Source organism: Solea solea, chromosome 13 (genome assembly GCF_958295425.1).
Source record: "Solea solea chromosome 13, fSolSol10.1, whole genome shotgun sequence".
In the NCBI taxonomy this organism is placed as follows: Eukaryota; Metazoa; Chordata; class Actinopteri; order Pleuronectiformes; family Soleidae; genus Solea; species Solea solea.
Window position 1 is genome coordinate 19,024,792 of NC_081146.1, and position 25,588 is coordinate 19,050,379.

The following is a 25,588-nucleotide window of genomic DNA, read 5'->3' on the forward strand; positions in this document are numbered from 1 at the left end:
GACAAGATCCAGGGTGAGAGTCCTGGGTGCCAGTCCTCTTAACTCACTGGAGGAGACTGTGAGAAAGGTTTGCCGCTGAATAGACGAGAGGAGATTATAGTAACATTCTTATAAAAGAAACCAATTATCTGCTTGCTCCTACTCGTCCACAGTCTGAGATGTCCATCCAAAGACTGTAAAATATTCATACACACTGCTACTCCTTATCTGCCCAGGAATTGAGCAGCTTCTTACAACAACACGCCTTATACAAGACCATCGAACACTTGCTCTCAGTTACTCTGTATGTTTACATGCACAGTTTAATCGAGCAAAGGTCGTACTATGACTAAGACAGACAGTCGGACCATTTTTGTCAAGTCTGAGTATATATGTTTATTTAGCCTTGTACGTCTGAGGTCTGAATTCGCCTCCATAGGTGGCGCTGTATCTCTCTATAAGCCAGTGCGTATTGAATCATTTTTCTGTTGACCTTTAGGTCACCGCTTTCACTGTTGCCGATGCCATCGCATTGTTTATTCTTTTTACAGCAACAGTACTGCAGTTTATACATCGTCTCCTACTTCTGTGTCAAAGATCGCGGAGGAAATTTGGGTGCATGTGCAAAACGCCAAGCCTGACTCCAGTCTGACTAAGCGTATGCAGGAGTAATCGGACGATGAATTGAATTATCCAGGTTTGTTAGTTTGACTAAGACTAGCTTTAAATTTTAGTCAGACTTGTGTATTTACATGACATTAGGAAAGCTAAATTATTGTATTTAGTCCAACTAAAATCAGACTTTTAACATGTTGCCCTACAGGTATAGTTGTGGTTTGAGCCTGTCCGTGGACAGTTTCTCCATTTGCTGTCAAGCTGACTGAGAAGGAAGCAACTAACTCAGAATCCAAAGGACCATGTCAACAAACAAGGTAAAATCCTATTAACACAAATATCACTTCTTGGCTATCCTTGTAATGCAAATGTACCCCGACTGCATAGTTTTAGTGTTGGTGTATTTTCATTACAATGTTTGATTAGATGTGGCTTACGCTTTTAAAATTGAACATCTCTCAACTTCTCAAGTAAGCGTTGTGAGCAAAGTAAAGCAATGGACCCACAATGCATTTTGGCTGGTGACATCTTACTTACTTAGACTTACTGGCGCTGATATTGAAAATGAAAACTGTTTACTGTGTGTTTGCCAAGTGTGTAGCATGTTGGTGTAATGATTTTGGCACGTACTGAACACTTGAGAAAGGACTGGTTTTAAGTCTCGCCCTGCCTTGGTCTTGGTCTTGACTGCAATGCTACTAGTTACCAAACTTCTCATTACCATCAGAGGTATGCAGCACAATACGGGGGAATTCAGGACAAACCTTAGACCCAATTTTAGAGCTGTCATTAAACAATTGTTTTTTTCTTGTGATACTTCACCCAATATGTATAATATAGAAACAAACACACACCCACATACTGCATATGCACACAGTAACATACACACAGACAGGGATACACCATGTCTGAATGCATCTCTACTGTACCTCAGCATAGCCACTATAACAGAACAAATGAATGTGTTGAAAATGATATCATTATCATTTAGCTTTCATGTTTAATTAGAGTCCTGATTGTGATCAACAAAGAAAACATTCTAATATATCTGTATAATTTATGACATGTATGGGTTTCTCTCTCTGTCTCTTCATGGGGAAACTTAGAGTAATTGTCCTTGAGTATCACATCAGGTAATGTTTCTACCAAGCTAAAGGTTCAGCTAAAGCAGAGGAAGCTTGTTTGTGCAGTAACTATTTTGGTTATAAGCTGGGTGGAAAGACTTAAAGTAAAATTATTAATTTCTATTTGCTCGATGGGAAATAAAACATCTTAAATACACAATCTGTAATGAATGTTCATAAGCACCTTTCCAGCCACACAAAATGACATTCAATCACTAAAGCAGGGGCTGGGGTCCACAAGGGGTTCATTAATATTTGCTTGTTTATTACTCTAATAACTCAACTGCAAATTATTTACATTATAAAATCTATCTATCATCAATCATAGTTTAAAAATGTCCGCAATGTTGACTCCACTGACAACCAGATGAAGCAGACACTTATGCGTAATAAAAAAACATTGATTTCTTTAGACTTTAAAAATACACAACGGATACAGGACCACTCAGTTTTATGCATTTTAATTACATATTCACCAAATTTCGATCAATGTTTGGTTCCCTGTTAAGAGAAATTTCATTGCAAATACTAAAAAGTTGCTTTGCTTTTTCCATAAACACTTGCATGCAGATCTACAGTACAAACTTTGTTGTATTCCAAACATCAGTTCAAGGAGTTTTCATCAAATTGATTAGTTAAAAAAGGTTGCTCATAATCTTAACTGAGATTAGGATTGGCTTTATTCTACCGCTCCACTCTCCTTCAGTAGTCACCTCTGAAGCTTTGTGTACCACGGATCAGTGTCACTACAGGCTTTTAACTCTTTCACAGAGACACTTTCTTCTCTCTCTTTATCTTGCAAGCATGGATATACACACACACACACACACACACGCACACACACACACACACACACATGCAGGTTTACTGGTCCTGACAAGGTCTGCATTACCAGAAAAGGTCCCAAAGAGATAACAAGTATAAGTTCCGAGGTTCCAAACACCAGGCAAATAAAAAGAAAACAACAACAAAGAAAACAATCCAAAAGTGGAAACAGATGATGTTGGTCTGAATAGGTAAGATGCAGGGACAAACAGAACAGAGGCACAGGGTGATCAATATCATAAGGATATAAATACTCTGGGGACAAACTGATAAATGAGACACAGGTGCTACAGAACACTAGAGCTATAGTTTTATTTCTTTCAGCTTCTCGCCCTCACCTGGTTTTGTATAAAAACAATTAATAACATTATTAATTAACATTACAATAACAAGTTATTTTTAGTAGACCAGTAACAGTGAGGCATGATAAAACTGAGATTTAAAATGTCTTGCATTTAATATTACCATGGTATCATGTTATGCATGCTCAGAGTTTCAAATAATTCTATGCAAAAAAAGGAACGAAAGCTAGACTTAATTGTTTCCATACATTGCACGGTTTTGTTTCAGACAGTATAATCTTGTAGAGGTAAAATAAAGTTCTGTCTGTTTTTAATCATTTGGACCATGAGGCAATAAACTGAACTGAACTGAATAATAAACAGATCCTGATGAGAGGCAGTTCTGCTTAACAATACCTTCTGTCTGCCTCCATGTAGAGTAGCATCAACCGTGCTGCTGCCCACCAAACCCACACAGACACTCCCTGTTGCACACTGCCCACTCACAACAAAACAAAGGATCTGGACACGGGAGCCAAAGATGAGAGATTGTTCCAGGTATCAAGTTATTTACAGACTAATTATTCTATTCTCAATTTAACACACATTGAATACAGATTTTTAACTCAGACTTTAACGGGTAGCACAAAGAACTGCATGAAAAACTGTGACTAATCATGGAATTGAGTAACCTATACAATTGTAATGTAATGGGAACCTTTCGTGGATACGCTGAAACTAATATGAAATATGATATAAAGCCTATGAATGCAAATCATGTGTGTCACCAAATCACAGCTGCAAATGTATACATCAATCATTCAAGGAACAATCACTGAAAGGTTAATGAAAAACACAACTCGTCACATTAAAGCAACTGATTTATTGACATAGTTACTTAAGAAAAATGTTGATTAATATGTTTGACTTGGTGTGGGAGGTTTTATGTCAGAAAATATGTTTATCCAATCTAGAGCAGGCTTTGTTTTGGTGTTTAATTTGACAAATGAGTTATGAATCAACATCCTCACACCCATTTTTTTTAGGTGGACACGAAATGCTTGAGCTTACAGGACGTGGACTAGTACATTAAGAACTTCTTTTACACATTAACTGAGGGATGCCATGGATTTTGGAATGTAGCAAAGAAATGACATAGATATAGACACAGATATAGTTATAGTAGTATATGGTATTAATGTGAACTCAGAGATTTCCAAAATGAACCAATTTGTTTAAAAAGCATCAAACAATAACAAAGGCAGCAGTGATACAATGGTTTCTGTCCATTGCTTTATCTCTTCAGAACCTGTCTACTTACTGTATCTAATTACCCTGAGAATATTTACTTTTATATTTTTACAACCTGAGTTTCAACAGTTCACCCTCTCCATACATATGTTTTGTACGTGTATTTAAGAATATGTGCATTTCTCTATTGTGTCAGTTAAACATGAGCAACACAGCCCAGATAAAATGAATACTACCATAATAAAAACCTGAGACTGGGCATACTATAAAAATATAACAGCATGTGCCATCATTCACAACATCTGCATTGGGACTGGTGCCATTGTGGCTCTGGAGGATGAGCCTGCGAGGAGGATGTGGCGCGGGTGGATTGAGGAGATTCCCCATGCTGACCATGACTATTTTGGTGTGTGGATGTGTTTTTTCTAAACCACAGACTGTGTATAGTCACTTGAAAAGTGAACCTTTGGACATAGGATGCAGGAGCAGTTTTTCCACTAGTTTCAAAACCTGCTCTGTTGAATGGAGGGTATGTGGGACAATGATGCCTATGTCTAACTTGATTATAACATTAGAAAACATTTTCCATCTCCATCTCTAGTTTCGGGTTTTTTTTAACCGAATATGATGCCAGTTTTGAAAATGATGTTCCCCTGGAGAGAAAAATAGACAATAAAGCACGACATGTATGAATGGACATCAGTGTGATTGACAGCTATTCAATAGTCGCCTGGTTGGAAGTGATGTCTCTTTCCATTTTAAAAAACTGTCACAGTATAGTTAAAAATGGGAGATAATTATGTAACGAGACAGTTATATACAGTCTATCGTCCTTATTCATCATCCATGACAAACCACAACCAACTGGTTGCAGCAGGTTTCTATTCACTCCCTCTCCTGACCTTGCACACTTCTAATCCTTCAATGCAGAGAAAATCTGTCACTTCAGTCCAAAATCAACAGCAGCAAAAACAAATTTCAGCAGAATTGTGTCAATTAAACTTTTTAATCATCTCAGTTTTGACCATGGAGGAGAGTAACTTTACCCGCCAGGCCCATTTCATGCTCACAGGTTGGCTTTACAAATACTAATCACCAACCTGAAACTTGTAAGCCATAGCAGGTCTCTTGGCTCAAATCTTAATGCCAAGTGGTCACATTTGGTCTGTAGATCTGTAACAAATCGAGAGCTTTCTTAAAAATACAAGTGGGATATCTGCTCTGCAGTAAACACAGCCTGTGGATGTTTTAAAGCCACAACATAACATCTGTGAAAAAAGCTGTTTGGGTCATTGCCAGCAGTCCAATTAATTAACAATTAAATTAATAAATTAAATAATACATGTACAGTATATAATAGTCTCTTACTCTCCTTTCACTGGCTGCCTACTGTCTGACCTGATTTTAAGGTCTGCTTCTTTTGTTTGTGTGAAACAAGTTGGTCTGCAGTGTGCTGGTTTCTGCACCATAAGAAACAATGGAGGAGGGATGTCATGACTCGCCTGTTCCTACCTTAATCCATCCGCCACTCTGACCTACTTTATTTCACATTCATTACCTATGTTATCTGTTTGAGTTCTACTCTATCTCTCCCTCCCGTCTCTTCTCCCAGGTGTCCTCTACTCTTTATTTATTTAACTTGTCTGGAGTCTTGATTTTGACCCATCAGAAACTTAAAGTGTCAGTCCTCACAAAGAAAGATGATGTTACAGTGGTGGTGGGGGGTCTTCATTTGTTCTCAAACACAGAAAATCACCTGTGAACACAAAAGATGTATGGTTGTCAGAGACTGTCAAAAACAAAGCCATTTCTCTTCCATGCGAAGCTGACATTTCGATGAAATGTGCTGCTTTTTCCACGCCACCTCTCAGTGTGTTGCCAAGAAAGAAAAAAATCATTTGAATGTAAAATTTTCTAAGAATCTTTCAGCCATTGTTTTGGTGTTTTATACTGCAGTGGAAACAGAGTTGGCTCTACAAAAGGGTAAAGCAACGGCAGCTTGTCCTCATCTATCTCAGGTCAAGAAAGATTGAATGCAATAGTTGTAAACACGTCTCCAAGTAATGCCACTGTGAAATGTAAAGTTGTCGTCAAACTTCAAAAACAGCTTCCATTCCTACCCTAAATTCCATTCCATGTTATCTGGCTTAAGCCAAAAGAAGTCAATCAAAATGTGAGTAGCTAGACATTTTGGAAATGAAAGTACATTCTCTAAATTGCCATCAAAGGCACTTACTTGATTACAAAAAACAAAATCCTACTTTGAATCCATGAATGAGTAATTAGCGGGATTGCTGCCACTGTATGTTGTTCAGCAGTGGGCATTTTTTTCTTCTTCTACTTCTCATTCAACTGTATTTGTCCAGTAACTAGTTCCACATACTTCAACATAGAAACTTCATTCATACTTATTCAAAATGTTCAACTTTTTTCAAAGACAGTTTATCATGCAAATGAATGGAAACTCACTTCAGACTCACTCATTTTCCACTACTTTCTGGTTCCACTTTCTCCATTGTTGAAGCTTCATTCAAACTTCAAATTTTCACAAAAGTGGGATTTTCATTATCATTCAATTTCAATGCATCTGTATATTTTTGCTATTTTACTCACAAGGTGCCATCTCTGTAGCACACACAGCGCGACACCAGTCACAGAGAGACACGTCAGCTCGTCACACAGTTAAGTCGTTTTAGCCACTGGTGCAGTGACCATTCAAGTCTTACTCTGAGATAACATACAGTATACGGTTGTGCTGTATCTTGTCTTCTTCTGTGATAGTCTTGTTCATACAGCAGTGTTCCATTATTGCGATTACTGCCACTGGCCTAACAGAAATGTTCACCTTTTTTCCTAAACATTTAGACATTCAATTAGAAACTTGAACTGATCAGTTTGACTTCTCATTCATACCAGTTCAATCCACCATGCCAGGTTGGCTTCAGCTCAGACAGAAGGCAGCCATCCTACTCTAGTTATATAGTAGCTATAGATACCAGGATCTTCTGATGAGTAAATCTGTTCCACAAGAAATCAGTTGCCATTGTTCTCTTTTATGCACAGCAGCATTATTTAACTCTGATCTTGGCTTTTATGTCAGTGATAGAAAGTGACTCATCCAACCCATTCATCTCCACGACCATTTAGCATTTTTGTCAAAATCATACAAGATAAGAGATGATGCATTACAGTTGCATAGAAATCACCAGTATTATCCTACAACATACAAGCTTGAATACATATGCAGTTCACCAAGTCATGTGTCTTGGGTCAGGCTTCTGGGTCTTTTTACTGTTGTGCGAAAGTGGCCGCTTGACATTGTGGGAGTCATTAGAGGCTGAAGATCAGCTGAGTAAAAAAAAGCATTGGTTCTCAGGCCACCAAATCCATCTTGACTGTATTCAAAAATTATTTCCTCGAACACAAGCAACTCAAGCGGTGAGTATATCCCACAGCAGAATAGGCACGGGAGGGTTCAATAACAATAACAAACTAGAAAATAACAAGATCTCGAGCACAAGATTTATTCAGGTGTGCACCAAAGTATTCAGGTCATTGTTGTTGTGTTTATTTGTTTTTTAATTATAATCTTTGTTAGTTCTTTATGGGTCCATTTTCAAACAAGCTATATTGGTAATATCATGCAACGTCTGGAGGAATGTGTAAACAGCATTATTGTGGTGTACTTTAACCCCATGATGAGCTTACTGTATTTTATGCTTTTATGTTTGTCTTTTAATTTGTTTTTTGGAACATAAACACCGAAAGCCACAAAATAAAACATAGGAATATATTTAAAATGGACTAGCTCTGTAGTAGCCAATCTATCTCCATTCTCTCGGATGCCTGTATGTGAAAAGTCCATTACTGTAGACAGTCCAGCTGGTAATCCATTCAGAGGCCCAGGCTTTCCGTGCATCAGCACAGTGCAAAGCTGAGTGGCTTTAACAAGTCCTGTGACACTTATGAGGGCCTGAAAGTCCATCACCTTGATGTAATCAGTCCAACATCCCTCAAAGTCCCTCCACTACCCAGGGCTGTGCTATTTTTAGCTCTGCATGTTGTCAACATTGAAGGCAATGTGTCTCAATCTCTCTGACATCCTCAACTATTGCTGCATTCCCAGAAAACTTGGTAAAAAAACAACAACAAAGTTTACGACAAGATAAACTTGTGGATATCTTTGGATATTTCTTCACAATTCTTGCACCATTAGCAGTAAGATGGAATTATCATTTGTGCAGTCACATTTGTCAACAGCTACTTGATAGGTGTTAGTGATGTCTCTGTGAACATACAACATGTTGACATCAATATTTAGCTCAGCGCAGCTTCTGCCGTGCTCCGGGCCGGGGCAGTCTACAGTGAATCCAATCAAAATTAAGTCATGGTGACACAAACCTAAGTAATCAGGTGGGGATGATGTGATGACTGATATATTTGTCACACTTGGCATCACATTATTCCTCATGCTCACAGAGCTCATAATGCATAATTACAGGAGCAGAATCAGATTAAGCAAATTCTCTGAAGTTATAATTACAGATTTAATATATACTCATGGTTCCACAGTCACAAAGAGAAAATCACGTTATGGCAAACCCTCTCTACAGTTTAATCATTTTCTTGTCCTTCAGTACAGATGAATAGCAGATACACAGATAAAGTCACTGGCCACTTTATTAGGTACAGACAATGCCTAATAAAGTGGCAGGAGTGGCGTCTGATGTGGTCTTCTGCTGCTGTCGCTCATCTACTTCTACTAAGTGTTGTGTGTTCAGAAACGGTCTTCTGCATACCTTGTTCGTAATAAGTGTTAAATTGAGTTACTATTGCAAGTATGGTTGCCTTTTCTATCATTTTGAATTTCATTATCCTCTGGTCTCTGGCATCATCTCATTTTTGGTCTCTTATTTTTTAAAATGACTCAAACAAGCCTGTCTGACAGCAAGAGCCATGTCTACATGACAATGCATTAAGTCACGGCCATGTGATTGGCTGATTGGATGTTTGTTGTAATGTATAAAGTAGGTGGTGAATGTATAAACTTCTGATTGTACTTTTGCTTTGCAGAGGACACTTGGCAGATAAATAATCTCTTTTTTTTTTTTAGACTTTTACACACCATCAGTCTTTCAAATGTAAACAAACATCTTGTCACACTGTCACTCATCATCTAACATTAGATTATTCCCTCAACAAAGGGGACGGTTGAGTCACTGTGCAGCAAACTATACAGTCTCATTATGTGCACCAGTGTATCTGGCAGCACACGTGGGTGGCATTTTTGAAAAGTAAGGCTTTTTTTTTTTCCTCAAATGAGAGCGAGTGTGTGTGAACAGTCATGTTCTCACTGTTCCCCAGAAAGGATAAACTGATTGCCTAAATGGGTCATTTACACGTGGAGCAAGCAAACGCTCCATTTAACATTTAAAAGAAAGTCTTAACACGTATGTAGCTTTCGGGAATAATGTACAGTCCACAGTGCCAGCAGCTACTCAAGCTAGTCAAGCGGCAAGAAAAAAAACAGAAAGCAACAATGACTTGAACGGACAGAATGTTTTCCACCCTTGCTGTTTCTCACTGTTTACCTTCTGCACTCTTTCAGTGTCCTCCTTGTTGATATTTCACTCATTTTAGCCCACGTTCTCCCTTCATCATTCCCTGCTTTATCTTTGTTTACTTGGCACTTTGGGGTTTTGTTTAAACAACAACACTCATGGTTCATCACAAGCTGCTTGCAGATAAAGAGGCCAATCATAGTCAATTTGAAATTGTAACTACCACACTCCATCTTGAAATGCAGAACCAGAGGGAAAGTAAGGACAAGAAAATGTAGGGAACAGCTGGTGCAACACTTACATCTAGTGGTGGAAAGTTTAATGGCAGCTAAGAGGGTCACTTAACCAGTGTGCACATTGTTGAACCATGACCACCGCTCCCAGTTGTGTCTTCACTGTCTGAGCTGCTATAAGAGCCGTCTGTGCAGAATAGGATGATGGCATTCACAGGAATAAAGACGCTATTTAGAATCACTCCATCGTAAGTCAAATGGGCCATGGAAACGCAGCAGTGACTTTTCCTTGACTCTGTGTGTAACCATGTCTGTCTGTCCTCACTCCTTGCTGTCCTATGTTGTCATGTTCCAAAACAAGTTCATAACATGGCCAGTCCCTCTATATATCTGTGCTGAATTGTCAATTCCTTCAACATCCAGTTTTCTCTTAAGTCATCAGCTTTAACCACAGTCGCCAGACTCCATATTATCCGAGTAGTAACGGCTTCTCCATTTCATGTCTCTGTGTTTGATTCAGCTTCACACTACACATTTCTCAGAGTTGTTGCTCGAGTATTTAAATCTGGTTTTATGAGTCTCTTTCCCAAAACTTGAGGGATCTTTTCATTGTGTGAAAAGGTTATTCAGATCTTTCACAGACATTCAAGTGCTCCCCTCTTTTCCATTGTCGTGTTTAATTTAGCACAAGGTCTTTCCAAACCATCAGCATTGCACTTCACTCATTCTTATTTTGTCAGCCCTGCCTTCCTCTTTCTTCTCGCTTTCCACTGTTATACTCACACATTAACATAATTTTACAAAAACCCTTTGCTTATCTAACCAGCAGTGGTCAGACATGAGCATCACTCTCCTTAATAACCTGAGGAGGAAAGGAGACCAACAACGTCAACACTGGGCCTCAATTTGTCTCCTGTCTCTCCCCAAGCAGCCACAGGACTCAATCTGAATGTCCTCCGTGGGCAGGGGGATTTTTATTCTCCTGACTACGTGCAACAACAACGTTCTGCTGACAGCTGTCTGAAGTCGCTCCAAGGCGAGGACTACTACTGCTGCTGTGTTTAGGAAAAAACATTTAAAGGACATTAGGCGGCTTGGATCTGACTTCAAGTGGAAACTGAATCAGGGTGTGAAAATCCTCTGAATGTGCTCGCACTATTTACTGTTACTTTGAGTCTGGTTCTATTTGAGAGTGATGGGCAGTAAAAGGCAGTCAAGTTGTGGGGATCAACCTTGTAAACATACTTTTGTGGTCGAGGCGAGTGTTGGGAGATGTTGGATGATTGGTTTGATTTCATGAGCCAAGTTAAAGATTGTAAACTGACTGATAGTCTGTGTTTGAAGATGAGTTGGACTGGACTAGAACACACACGGAGTCTTGGGATTAATTGGAAGATATTTATTGATTAGGTGAAAGAGTTAAGCTGACTGTGTTTGTTTTGGACTGAGCTGAGTTGAGCTGAGATAATCTGGCCAAGGCTGTGCTGAGTTGTGAGGAAAGGGCCGGATTGAAAACCACTGAGTTATGCTTAACGGTTATGAGCTAAAGCCTCTCTGGTTTGGGATGGCCCATGTCATACTGGCTAGACTGCACACGGCTTGGCTAATGGGATTTTCACCTCTTCTTGGGGGATGAGAGCACAGGGCTGCTGATGTCATTGTCATGGTAACAACAGTTACTGTTTGAGGTTACAGACTCAGATCTTTTTCTGCTTACAGGAAGCTGTAGCAATCCATCAAAAATCTAAAACTTTTATTATAACACCTTGGGGGAATGATAAAATCTTACACCTCCTACATGTTCATCCCTCTGAAAGAGCTTTTCCACAGGCCTCTGGTGTGCATGTATATATATATATATATACAGTATATATATGAATAGGCTATATATATTGTATTCATATAAAGTGTGTGTGTGCACGTGTCTGTTTTCTGTACATGTGTGTGAAATCATGCATGCATCGATGTGCGTGTCATGACTGTATGTGTAAGAGAAATGGAAGTAGGAGATTTGCCTCATTACCTTTGCCACCCGCCAGATTCCCTCAGCAAAAGGCTCACAGCCAGGTGCTTGGGGCCTGGTGGCCTGGGTCTTTGACCGGACTGCAGCTTGAACAGATGCCTGACATATTCATAAGGACTGGTGGCAGCAGATAAACCCCCTCATCTTCCTTTTTCATACACACACATACTGCACGCCTGTCCATCCATCCATGGCATGTAAGTGCATACAAAGTTGTGCTATATATGTGTTTAATTATATGATTTGTTGCAGAAACCATTATTTTCATTATTTCAAATTGATTCTCAAAAAGGCAACTCAGTCCTCATTTTCATTTGTTAGTCTTTCATGGGATTATTGTGTTGCAATGTACTCTCCTTTCTAAATTGACTTAAACTGGTTCACAAATTCAATATTGTGCATTTTGACCTCAACTTTATTTGGATGGCAAGTCATAGCATCTGCTGCGTTGTAGCCGAAATGAACTGAGAGTGTTCTTGAAACAGAAACAAGGTTACTGAAATTACATCCTAGGCAGGTCTGTGCAGCCTAAACTGGCTGTGTGGTCACTAAAGATTTGTTCAGACACACAATCCACTGCCAACAGCCAAGGGGGAAAAGTAATCAATTAGGCTCACATGGTATTGCAGTAATTATGTACTCCAATTTACTCCTGGAGGGTGAAGAGGGAGAGGGGAAAGAGAGGGGAAAGGGGGTTATGGTGGGGGGGCATTTCATGCTACTCCAAACCACTTCCATCCATGTATCTCTCAGATCGTATCACGTTATAGCACCAACACACCAATTCAAACTGGCATGGAGGAAACCAGGTCCATATTACCCCCTAATTGGTCATTTCCAGAGAAACCCTTGGTTTGCAAAACCTACTTCCAGGATGGGGCTTTCTTAAACAAGCTGGAGCTTAAGACAGAGGCTACATCTGGGCGGCAGGCTGGCCGACATGCAGGCTTTGATTGGGTTTGTCCCAGTAGTAAGTGGTCTGATTGCAGTGAAGGCAACACATTACATCAGCTTTTAGTTTCCTATTTAGCTTATTTCTGAAGAAAGGTATATACTTTAGGAGCTTCAAAGTGGACAGGGAGATGGACAGGCTGAATACATTTCAATCACAGTGTCCTTGACTGTGAAACTGCACAATTCACTGATGCTACTGATTATAGGTCGAGGGCCCCCTAATCTATAGTCTGAATTGAATAGCTCAACACAGTGGAGTATTTTGTAATGGGAAATCTGTATAGCGCTGTACTTAGCTCGGTTTACTTGCCTGTTGATTGCAGACATAGACAACAGGTTACAAAACATCTGGGCCTTTTCCTCATACATTCAAATGCAATGTAGACAGCTAGACATTTTTAATTCAACCATCAGAATTGTGGAAAGTTAACCTCAAGCTTGATGCATACACTTTCTTTTTACACTCCTTGGGGGTGGGGTGGTTCACACCTTTTGCTCTCCCTCACATTAGGATATGTTATGCACAGGGGCCTTACAGTAATATGTTGTTATATTTAACTGATATACTGTATATCCACTTCAGCACATGTGCAAAGGTATGCACATCACGCATGTGAGTGTGCGCACACACACACACACAGACACACACACACATCTCTGCTGGGCACGTTGCCTGCGCCAGATTTTAATCATTTAACTGGCTATTGGATTTCTAGCTGCAGGTTACTGGTGATGAGCAGATCCATATCTAAAAGATGCTAATGTGTAATTCCTGTTTGACTTTTGTGTTTGTGTGTTCAGGTGCGTGCATTTGTGTGTACAATAGTAACTCTAGGGAAATACAATGTTGCAGTGATGATTGTCAAACAGTCAGTGAATCAGTGAACAGTAGGTGACTGTGGATCTAATTTCAAACATATTTTATTGGCACGGGGATATGCTGAGCACTGGGGGGCAGTGTACTGTAGAGCTGAATCTGCACAGCCCATCACACTCCACATGGGTGAGCAGCACTAACAATAGACTGACTGTTACAGTGTCGGAGTCCGAGCTCTCCTCACCTCCACCAGCGGAAATCAGTGACGAATTTTCTGCAACTGGCAGAGCAATGAGCAAACTAAAATCCTCAACGGTAAAATCAGTCCACTTCACAAAGTTACATTAATGTATGAAAAAATAAAAGGTTAACCAAACACGTGTGAGTCTGGGCAGCCTGTTTAGAAAAGCCACACATCACACAGAGCATAATGAAAATGACAAATTGTAATTGTACTGACATGTAGTGTAAGTACAATAAGAACACACTAGGTCATCTGAGGTAGGTTTTTATAATTAAAAAAAAAACCTGAATTAACTGCCCAAAGTTGACTAGGGTGTGTGTGCATGTCTGTTTTCTACTGGGTGCCGCTGTACTGTAATAACATCAGCAGGTGGCCTGGTGAGCCAGTTACCCACCCCATCCCCTCTGCTTTTGTCCCTCTGCTCTGCCGCAATGGAAAGCAGGTGTCCGACCCTGGTCTGGGGACAGAATTGAATTAATGTGCAAAAACAAATTACTCCATCAGCAGCGTCTAGAGGGGCCACAGTGACAGGCCTGCAGTCTTGTACAGCCCAAAGCTGAGCTTGCCGTCACCTGACACTGGGCCGATCAGGCTAATATCCACACCTATTACACAAGGATTCATGGGAAAACAACAGCTGGGGCCAAAGGTGAGGATGAGAAAGGAGGGACACAAGGTTAGGGAGGACAAAGCTATATTCTTAGAATTACCTAGAGATCTCATTTAGCCCATAACTGCCTGTTTGACTGTGGTGGTCATCCAAAAAGGAGTGTGTTTCTGCCGTCGATCTGTGAAGCTTTAAGGAAATGTTTTGTCTAATTGGAAGCGACGGTAGTCAATACACAGGCGGGATCCCGCCCTTAAATGACATGCCCAGCTCTAATACTGTCTCCAATTTCAGGATTACCCTGATAATAACTGAGGCAGCCATTTCCAATATACACACGTGCACACATGGGCAGACTCACAATACACACAGACAGTTCTGGCAACGACATTGCAGCAGGGCACAGGGAGTAAATGTCTGAAATCATTAACTGCATTGCCTCCAATGAGGCTCTGTTGGCAGGGTGCTCATGAGAACCATCTAGAGGAGCTGTAAAAATGACAAAGTCAATATTGAAGATGACCGCAATTGCAGGCTTTCAGAGGACGAAGGAGTCATTGGTCTTCCTGCAGAGGAGTGTGCTGTGAACCTTTCTTTATCACGTCTTGTTCTTGAATAGGAGTACTTTTAATCATAACATGTGTAAATTTAATGTCCAGTGTTAGTTTTTGGCAAATTGTATCATCACGTGTCTCTGTATTCTGGATCCACACAGTTGAATTTTGCGCTCCCCTCTCACCATTTAAACAAATAGGCTGCTATCAGCAGTTAGATCTAGAATGCAGGATGGCTATATTTACAATTGTTTCTCACTGGTATCTAGGCAACCAAGGGCTGTCCTCCATGATGAATGCCAAGCTTCGAGATCACCCCACAACCCTTGCTCTTTTTCACCCCCACCTCCACTGCAGCTACCACTAACCCCTGGTAATTAGATCATCTCCTATTATTATACCATTTCCCCCTAAAATAAAGCAACTGACCAGAAATGACATCCATGAGACTCCCTTGCCCTTAACTCGCCCTCCAAAAACTCTTTTCTTGTATATAATGATTTGTAACACCCATACAGTTGCAGCGCAACTAGACTTTCTGTCACTTCAAATACCAGCAGAGTAGGCAGATGGGTTCGGACAGGGGCCACAGTATCCCATAAAATTCGGGCAAACAGCCAACGCTTGATATTAGAGATTAAGCTCCCTTCAGGCTGGCGCAAACATGGCAGGGCGGCCCCATAATTTCAGCCCCCTAATTTGTGAAAAAATGTGTGGAATGACATCAGCAGCTATCAAAACATGAATGAGTGTGGGAGGGTACATGGGGGGTGTCCTGGGGATTCTCTCTGACAGACAGTGACTGATTGAGCCAGGGTGTGGTGGCGATGAGCTTTAACTTAAAGGGTCATTCTGTGCTGCAGTCTGGCCACCTCAGACAGACATGAGGGTCTTAAGGGATGGGATTGTTGGGAATCAGGGTTGGGGCGGGTTGGGCACCTCTCTTTCCTTCACCCACTTAAATCCTGGATGATGTTTGAAAACCAGTGGCCCAGCATGGCAGGGGATGCCAAGGGGTTGCAGTGAGGAGGGGGATTCGGGACAGTTATCAGCTCTGATAGCATTATCTGGGAGCAAACAGGGAACACACTGGGTTGTGATGTATAGGGGTTGCAAAGGTTGTACTATGGTGTGGAGTCCAGCCACTGTGTTACGTACAAGCCCGTCTGCTTTTTAAGACTGCAACTTTGTCTAAAGATATTAAAACTCTCAACTATATATCGAGTAGACGACATGTACAGTATGTGCTTGGAACAGTGAGTTAATTTATTAAGTTGACTTGAGCAGCAGATCTTGAGATAACATAATGAGGTTTGAAGGTACGACACTGACCATTTTAATTTTGTATTTCAATGCTAAAGTCTTTAGCATTAATACAGGATCACAAAAATGATTTGTAATCACTTTGACAAAGTACAAGGATGGAATCAAAACCACTCATGGAGCCTCTAGTGTTTCTTTAAATGAATTCCCCGTCTTTTCAGACCTGTGTGTGTTGCTTCTACTATCTCTCATCACTGAATTTATGTCCTTCCTCAGAGGTCATCAACAGGGTTACAGGTTTGGCATTCCCAACACTGTTGAAGTAGAAGGAATGAGAGCGGAGGGGGCTGGTAGTAAAGAGAAAGAGAAGAAGTGAATAGAAGGTTTAGGAAGTGAGGAAGAACGAGGGAGAATGAGAGATAACGAGTGGGAGAGAAGTGCTGATGGCCTTAGGTCAAATGCCTGAAAGCAGGAGCCAATAAAATGGAGGCCCACCTTTAAAATGTGATAAGACATTGCCCTAAGTGTGTGCTATATATCACAACACCAACCCAGCTCTAACGGCCATGTTTTGACCATTGAAGGAAGTTTTCCACACACGTGGCAGGTGTTTTTCAGTCAGAGACTGTGTACCTATTTCATTTCATCACCTAGAATCGGGTTCATTTTGTTCTCCTGCAGCTAAGCAAAGAATAGATGGAGCACAAGAATGTATTACAAATAACAAAATAATCAAATATTTGGAAAGGGAGATTGTGTCCTTCAAATGTCAGTGCGCAAAGTTCTGCCACTTATCTATGAAATGCACCTTTTCAAGAGCTTAACCCCGCACAACTACAGAGGGAGCGGGGGCACAGTTGTTTGGCTTTCATTTCAAAAACCCTCTCAAATCCCTCTAATCACCGACTTACATCTAAACAATCAGGAGCCTGCCTTAATTAGCCAAAATCAACTGGGGCTAAACTGCATTGCTGAACTGAACATGGTGGAATTCACATTCCTCATCAGGGAAAAGAACTTCAAATATCAACAAAAAACCACATTAAGTGTCAGGCTACATAAACTTTCCCACTCGCTCTTCTTTTGTTTGTTTTTTTCCCCTTATTTTTCATTAATCAAAAGCACCGCAATTAATTTGTCCCTTTAAAAGACTCCGAGCTAGATTCTGTGCACGGGGCTGTTCCTGTAGTGTAAACAAAGCCATTACAGTGGGGGGAAACAGCATTGTACCTATCACTACCGTGACCTACACAAACCCCATGGTGCTTGCCGTCAGCAAATTTGCATGTGATTTCATTAAAAAGTAGAGCTGTGTTTTTTAATAACAACACTGACTTTATTTTCTGTTCCTTGGCATTCAGCAGTGTGAGCTCTAAGATGTGTGTTGGACCTCAACTTGAGACCTCAGAGTTAATTCAGATTGAGCGAAAGAAGCCCAGGGGGAGTAATAGATACCCCAATGTGGTATCAGTTGTTCTTTTGTGGCCAAATACGTCACAAGTTGACAGATGTTCATGGCTCAGTTTGCCGTTTGTTGTGAAGGATGTGTCAGGTTGTTGCAGAGGAACTGCAGGGACTCAGAGGTTTGTCAGCCAAATACATCATCAATATATGTGATTGATGATGCCATCAGTGGACCCTAAAGTGAATGAATTTATTACTGTCATCACATTCAACCTCTCAGCCTTCAGCAGAACCACACACAGCCAACCCCCATGCATACACCAACCATACACATCCTCCCACACGTGCACACTCTCAAGAAGACAAATTACAACTCTCTCCTACTCACACACCTCTGTACAGATTCACACTTATGCCCCCTCACACGAGCATGCACACACACATAGATATCATGCGTTACCCGAACCTTAACCATCATAACTAAATGCCTATCCCCAACCCTTAACCTGAAAGAAATTTAAACCTAATTCTAACTCTAACTCTAACTCTAAAACCAAGTCTTAGCTCTGAAAAAGCTCCTTACAGTCTTGAGGAGACAAAATGTCTTCACTTTCTATGGTTTCTACCTTTTTGGTCCTCACAAATATATATATATATATATATATATATATATATATATATATATATATACACATATATATATATATATATATATATATACACAAGTACACACACACACAGAAAGAGAGAGGGAGAAAAATCTATTCTTCACCACAGCCTTTCTTCAACAAGTCACCAAATGTGTTGGCCTACAGCTTTAGTCTTCAGAGGATACACCAATGAACTGTGAGAATCATGGAAAGCGACTGCCAACAAAAAAAAAGAAGGGCATGACACACACACACACACATGGGTAAACAGACGGAGACAAGGAGAAGACAGAAAAAAGTGCAGAAAAATATGAACCCTTGGTTCCTGAGGTCCCAGGCAAATAAACACTTTCACCTTTCGATCCTCCTGTCTCTATCATACTGTAGATCTAGTGAACAAATTTAAAGGGGTGGGGTGCATGTATGTTTAAGTCATTGTGTGCGTGTGGGGCAGTCTAGTATTTCTACCGTGACTGAGATCCAGGAAACTGCTCCATCTGCTACCAATGTAGCCACTTCCATTAAATTTCCTCCCACAAAAGGGCATCACAGAGAGCCCATCACTTCTGAGTCTTTATCTTTGGCCTGCTTAAAGCCTCACTGGAGGCGCCACCCCTTCGCCCCCTCCACCTCGCTGCACAAGCCAACACGTACCTCCATCAATCAGATAAAACCCTATTTATTCTGCACACAAACACCAGGGCTACAGCGCTTACAGCAGTGCGCTGTATATCTGAGAACACACTCGGAGGCAAGCACTTAAGGAAAAGTGCACACACACACACACACATACACAGTAACTTGCCCTGCTCAAAAGACAAGAAAAACAGTGCAGCTAGGCTTGGGTGAAACACAGAAGATAAGGTTCTCTGCTACTTGTATCGTTGCAAGCTCGACCTCAGATTGTTGCATGTTAGATTTGTCAGATGGAGAGCTATTGTCAGTGGATACTGGACACCTTGAGGGTTAGGGAAGCATGTGTACTTTAAAAAAAAAAGTCTGCTGGAGGGTCATAACCTCAACTTTAGCCCAGACGGCCTGCACATGACCCGTTTCTCAAGTTAAGGGTGAACAGCAGTTCACTCATTTCAAAAATAGATTTTCATCACCAGGACCTGAGACCAATCTCTACCCACTCTGTCACTAACATTTTTGGTTCCGCTGTGTAGAAAGAAAAGACGGGGTGAACAATGACAAATAAACACCACTCAGTGTAACAGGCCTGGACTGAAGAGGCCAGGACAGGCCCTCCTCCCTGCCCTTCTAACGTTTATTCTCCTCTTCAGTGGAAAGAAAAACAGGCCGAGGGTGAGGTCCAGTTGGTGTAGGTGGCTCAGGAGGGTTAAACAGCATGGTGACTGTTGAAGCCCCAGCATCACCTCCTCACATCTGTAGACTGTTAAAATGGAGAGGGAATTGAGAGCAAGTGGGAGGACAAGGAGAAACGTAAAAGAAGACGAGGCAGAGACAGAGAAGATTACATGTAGGGTGAAATTGCTAATATCAAATGTCAAGACTGATCAAATGAAAATGTAACTCCTGCACAAATCTAACATTTTTATGTTACAGTAAATGTATGTTACATGTTGAACTTGAACTCAGTGGCTCCTTCATTTGGCCCAGTAGTAACTCTGGCTCAGACACCTCTGAAGAATGTCACCCATGTGGGTGTGGGGCACTGGGGCTCAGTCTGGATGGATGGATGGCTGAGCAGTGGAGACTGAAATAGCCGAGGCATTTAAACAAGTTAACTAATCAGCGCTCATTATAGACGATGTCTAGCCAGAACACAAACAGAGGCTCAACGAAGGCTCAGGGTGAACTGACACTCTGCAGCAACTAAGGCCGTTAGATGAGTGGGCACACGGTGGGCTCCACCTTCACCCTGTAAAAAACCTAAATGGTGACTATTAATAATACAGTATGGTGCTGAATGATTTAAAAACTTGCTCCATGCTATTACAAGTGAAGTTAATGCTTTTAAAGGTCATGGCAACATGAAAATATCAATATGAATTCCTCCCGAGATCCACCCTAAATGAAGAATCACTGTATTATTCCAAATGTGTGTCTGAATGAATGCTGTTGTTGGCTGCCAGTCAGGATAACATCAGAAAAGATGTCATTTCCAACATAAATGGCTATTCAGTCATTACCACGATATATTTACACATGTTTAAAGAGCCTTTATTGTTCATGACAGTTAAATTTGGTTGTTAAAAATATTCAGAATTAAAAAAAAATCAGAAAACCTACATGATAATATTCCATGGTCCCCAGAAGATGATGCTTATTGAGTTTGCTCATCCATTTTAACAATTACATTACAATGATGTTTTTATTTATGAGTATATTTAGAGTGTCATGATTCTCCAATCCTTGATTCAGTTCTCTCTCGCATTTGTTTGGTACCTGCCATCTAGTGACTCTTTTCTGTAATAGGAGTGTCATTCAAGTTTCCAAGAAAACAAAAACAAGTAGTTAGTAGTTACTTCTACGTCCTTATGATGCATGAGGAGGTAACACGTAGTCGTGCTACAATGGCTTTCAACCACAACACTGTGTTTTTCCCCCCTCTGGCTCGCATGCAGGATGTCAAACTGGGGGCGTGGTTAAATCCTCGATTGTGACATCATTTCGATCAATATTTGATTTACAATCGAGATCGTAAGAGCCCTATTTGTGATCTTAACTTCAAATGGCAACTGTGTTGTGATATTTAATGTTCTCAGGAAGATATCTAATACATGTGTTGATCCTTCCAAACTTTAAACATGCCATGACACTTTTCTTAAAACGCTAACATTTATATATATCTACCTCAGTTTTTTCACTTTGTGTCTCAGTGTGTGTTTAGTGTTAATTAGAAATTACCAGCATGCTAAACTGGGAGTGCCCTTGTTCTCTGAAATGTTATTGGTCACACGCCGGTTTTCCCCAAATGCTGGAAACAGAGTCTAGAGAGAGAGAGCTGAGGTCTAGCTCTCTCTCTGATCATTTATTTCTGATGCTGAAAGATTATCATGGAGTTCTTGTTCAGTAACACAAAAAAGGTGTCACCTACCCCAGCTTTAAATTACCCCACTTTGTTGTATAGATTAGGGACACATATTCCACATGAAGGTGTATAGTCTTGACTCAACTGAGGTTGAACAAATACTTAAAATAGATCATAACAGAAACAAAGGTGTCATATATGACAAAGTAATTCAAGTTATATAAAAAAAAATCTGCCTTTTATTCCAGTTGCATTTTTGACTCAGATCTGTGCGCTATACCCTTTGAGCCCCACAGGACGCTTCCCCCTTATCTTAAAAGATAACATAGATAAGTGATTTCCAAACAAGCTTGGTAGCCATGTATCAGGACCACAGATTGATTAAAAATCAGATGTTATACCTTCATTATGCAGCAGTCTGTGGCTTCCAGATGATGGAGAATGGCACCAATAAACTTCACCTTTGTACTGGGCAGTCACAGTGAGTGTCGCTGATGACACAGGCAGAAATCAGAGCAGGATAAGAAGAGCACATGAGACAAAGAAGCAGTTCATATTTGCATAGAGCCAAAAGATAAATGAAGTGGCATTCAAGTCAATTTGTAATCAGAGTTTCGATAAAAGATTGACTTAGATTGGAATAGTAAGTGAAGCCTGGGTCTGGACGTGCTCAACAAAAAAAAGGAAATGCCTCCTTTGCGTACAACTGTCATTATCATGCAAAGGATTAAGGAGTGAATGTTTATTGACACAACAACCTGTCCTTATCATATCACAATCAATACTATACAGCTCCAGCTACATCACAGCATAGTTTAACAGGTGCACTTTATATATGAACCCTCTTTGTCCCTCACTCACTTTGTCTGCAGGCCTCATTGCTCTAATTGATCTGTTAGCTGTTCTGTCATCAGCATTGGACCATTGGCCACAGAGGACACATACTAGATGGTGACTATAATGTGCCATGGTCAACACATTGATGTGGAGGCCAGATACCGGCCTTATCATTATCTTATCGCAGGCATCTGCTTGCACAGAGGATCTGCTGCCCTGCTCTGCCGTTGCTCTTTGAGAGGTCATAATGACAGCCATCACACCATATGCTGATGGGGTCGTCGTTCAGTTCAGTAGTCTGAGTAAAAAATGCACATAATGTCCATCGCTGTAGCACATATACATAGTCGGAAGACAGAAATGCATATCTTGTGTACACATGCATATAGGCAAGCAGGTGTAGGCCATACAAACACACAAGCACATAAACACTCTCTTCTTCTCTCACACTCAAACGCCTGGTGAGAGTGGAGAAGTTTAGGTAGTGTCAACAGACCGCAGACAGTGGACGTAAACGGCTGGCTCCAGTCTGAAAGAGAAGCTGTTTGGATGTTATAAACTCCACCAACATAAAAGTACACACACAGGGCAATTCTCTAGTGGGAAGGAGGCACATACGTTACATCGTTATTGACACACTACAATAACTGAAAGACTGTTTTCTGTGTAAATGGCTCATTCTGGGGATTTCTATGTAATGCAATACCTTTTGAAAAGGCAGACTGATATAAAATCAAAGGTCTTAACTGGGTTTCTGCAAGCTGAGAAGTTGAAAATCAAAGTCTATATGATGTTATTACGGTAATTTTATTTGCGCTGTTGTAGGAAGCTGGCGAATCAGCATATTTTTTCGCCAGAAAGGAAAAAAGTAGGGGAAAAAAAAGCCTGCACGTAGTGGAGACATTGAGACAAAAAACTCAAAAATGTTTATTTTAAATATGTTTTATACTGTACTGTTCAAATTTAACACATTTCACTTTTTGTTTCTCTTTTAACATGCAGTATAATTGTAAATTATTCTGGAAAAATGGGCAAAAGCATTTTCTGGCCCTTTTATGGTTAAAATAAGCAAAGAAAATTACATTTTGAGGCTTAGGTCGAGGCTTAACCCTAACCTTTTTTGTATGTATAGATTAGATTTCAAAACACAATATTGCTCATCGGTTTGCTTAAAAACTTCAAGACTAACTCCAACAAATGTCTAACTAAATACAGGAAATATCAGTTAAATTAAGTAATATACTTTAATTGCAATGAAGACTGTTACAGTCCTCCATTTATTGAGGCTAATCAAATGACACTGATAAAGCAATAGACTGAAGGGGAAACAGATAAAGATTTTATTTTGAAGATATAGGCAGCACAAGAGGCATTTAATCAGGAAGCCAAAGTGAAAAGGAGGTTCAAAGTCACTCCAATAAATAAAAAGGGCAGTAGCCCAGATAACACCTAACAACACTGTGTTTATTTGTTTTCAGAGTCTTCACCATTAGAGGGCACCACAAACATGTGGACATGAGAGGCTGAGGAACATGGAGCAGGTAATACTGAGAACATGGAACCAAGTATTTCAGAAGACATTTTCTGTTATTGCTTAAAACAAAAATGAGCTCAGTCTTTAAAACGTTTTGTGTTGATGGTGATCAGTGAGACAGACCGTACAGATGCACACAGTTATTATCTGAATGAACTCTGGATGAGGACATCTAAAGAGGATGTGTGATTAAATTAAAGGACGTGATTAGAAGAAACTTCATGTTGTGCGCAGTGCAGACGCACAGTGTTTTTTTTTTTTTAAGTCTTCTGAGTTTTATTGCATTTGCTCACAGCTGAAAATCATCATGATAAAATACCTCTGTCGTTTACTCGTCTGTGCATCTGCCTCAGTATGTGCTTCCAAACCGTTCGTGCAGCCACAGAAATTCTGAAGTTGCAGGAGGTTAATAAAACTTTTTTCAGGGGTGGGGGGTGGGGGGGACTTTTTCACATATTGTAACAATTTTGACTGTAAAGCCCAGATGGCGTTCTATTTTATTAACAAGATTAATTTTCCACTCATGAGCTGACTGGCTAGGAGTCCACTCTCAGTCCAGCTATGACAGGTTGTAGTGTGTTCAGCTGGATTAGCCCTGGCATTTCATCATGCTGATTTATGCCTCACATAAAGAGACTCTGACACGGATTCATTCCGACAAATGTACATTTATAAAACACAGATATCTGTCCAAACCCATAATAACATTTCCTGTTCCGTGGAGCTTCGAAATAGACAAATGTTGGCCTGTTTAACGATGTTTACAGTCACAGTAAATAACCTACCACAAACAGAGAGAAATGTAAGGCATCCGAGTTGAGTTATGAGTCATGCCTCTCTCTGAATGCTCTTTAATATACTGTGTTCAGTCTGTACTCTCTACCAATCATCACATGTACTGAACAGTCTTTTTCTAAATATCTAGCAGTGAGCGGAAAAAAGTAAAACACGCTTGTGGCTTACAACGTGCAAGACCCCTGAGCTGGCAACCGGGCGAGTGCTGACAGCGCTTCCTCATGACGTAAAGAAAAGAAAACTTTGTGTCTTTCACCCTGAAAACATCATCAACTCAGGGTCAAAGCCCACTGCCACTGCCCCTGTCTGTGTTCAAAACAAAAACCTTGAGTATGAAACATTTCAACATTTCAAGATAAGAGTGTGTGGAGATGCACAGAGAGCCAAGAAAATAAGTGGTGTCCTGCTTTTCTGCACCTAACCCTCCTATCAGGTCTAGGATGAGCTCCAAATAAAACAATCTTCCCCCTGCCTGGAAAGCTTCTTAGGCTTTATTGTGAGCAAAGGTCTGCAGCAGCTGGCACTGAGAGGTCCGACACTGAAATAATCTTATCTTCCATCAGTTATAAATATTTGACAGAGAAGGGAGAGATGAGGAGTGAAGAAGAGGCAAGAAGCTGTAAAGGCAGGGGTGGGGTGGTGGCGGGGTTGTCTCCCTCTGAGTGTGGTGACAACTGCACCATAGAGGATTCCTGACAAACCAAAAGTTATGTCAAAGTGAGGATTGACCAGTGTCTTTGAAGCAGAACAGATTAAGATACACTTTTTATGCAAGCATTTGGCTCGCCAGTCAAACTAGCGGCACAGCACGGGCTGCACTTATTTTACACCTCATGTTCCCCATCATGTCTACAAGCTCATTCTTCTGTATGGAAACACAGGTGGTACCACAAATAAACATAATAAAGCTGTCTGGACAGCTTTTATATTTAAACAGCACTCCCATAACACTCTTAATCAAAGGAAACAACCACCAAAACACATTTCAGGTGGCTGATGTGTGTGTGTGTGTGTCTGTCTGCAGGGTTGGGGGTCACTC

The 25,588-nt window shown here is 40.6% G+C and overlaps 1 long non-coding RNA gene across 1 annotated transcript in view; it reads left to right on the forward strand.

Moving 5' to 3' along the window:
• Positions 1 to 856: 856 nt before the first annotated feature.
• Positions 857 to 25,588, forward strand: part of LOC131470963 (uncharacterized) — a 35,902-nt gene continuing 11,170 nt past the window's right edge. Inside the window, exons 1-2 of the long non-coding RNA XR_009241961.1 lie at positions 857 to 911; positions 23,699 to 23,761. This is a non-coding gene — a long non-coding RNA (uncharacterized LOC131470963). The remainder of the gene's footprint in view (positions 912 to 23,698; positions 23,762 to 25,588) is intronic.